Source organism: Tachyglossus aculeatus, chromosome 20 (assembly GCF_015852505.1).
Source record: "Tachyglossus aculeatus isolate mTacAcu1 chromosome 20, mTacAcu1.pri, whole genome shotgun sequence".
In the NCBI taxonomy this organism is placed as follows: domain Eukaryota; kingdom Metazoa; phylum Chordata; class Mammalia; order Monotremata; family Tachyglossidae; genus Tachyglossus; species Tachyglossus aculeatus.
In genome coordinates this window covers 23,276,552-23,277,328 of record NC_052085.1, presented here as the reverse complement: position 1 = coordinate 23,277,328, position 777 = coordinate 23,276,552, and the positions used below count along the sequence as shown (strand labels likewise).

General features: G+C 46.7%; 1 non-coding gene across 1 annotated transcript; it reads right to left on the bottom strand.

Annotated features, from left to right (window-relative positions):
• Positions 1-428: 428 nt before the first annotated feature.
• On the bottom strand, positions 429-566 carry LOC119941713. The gene has a single exon (XR_005455296.1). It is a non-coding gene; the product is annotated as a small nucleolar RNA SNORA7 (small nucleolar RNA).
• Positions 567-777: the final 211 nt, after the last annotated feature.

Here is a 777-nt window from a genome sequence, read left to right as displayed (position 1 = left end):
TAGCGCGGCCTTTTGGAAAGAGCATGGGCCTGGGAGTCAGAGGACCTGGATTCTAATAGCGACTCCACAACACATCTTCTGTATGACCTTGGGTAAGTCACTTCACTTCTTGGTGCCTCTGTTACCATCTGTAAAATGTCCCCTATGGGACAGAGAATGTGTTGAACCTGATTATCTTGTATTTGTGCCAGAACCTAGTACAGGGTATACTGTACATGGTGTACTTCTGGTGTACTGTGCCCAGTACACAGACACATCTCTCCCACAACACCGCACCTCCATCTGCAATCATTCTGGTAGTGTAGCCATAGAGTTTTCTTGGTGAAAATACAGAAGTCGTTTACCATTGCCTTCTTCCACATAGTAAACTTGAGTCTCCACCCTCGATTTTCTCCCATGCTGTTTCTGCCCAGCACAGGTGAGATTTGACTTGTAGCAGATTGCCTTCCACTCGCTAGCCACTGCCCAAGGTAGGAATGGAATGGGTAGGCCTCTGCTTGACTCTCCCTCCCACAATCGAGACTAGTAGAGTACTGGAAACTCTCCAGGTATGATCCTGAGAGGGGGTCCCATATAATAAGAGCTTAATAAATGCCATAATTCAATATAATTTAATATGCCATAATAGAGAAGCAGCGTGGCTCAGTGGAAAGAGCATGGGCTTTGGAGTCAGAGGTCATGGGTTCAAATCCCAGCTCCGCCAATTGTCAGCTGTGTAACATTGGGCAAGTCACTTCACTTCTCTGGGCCTCAGTTACCTCATCTGTAAAATGGGGA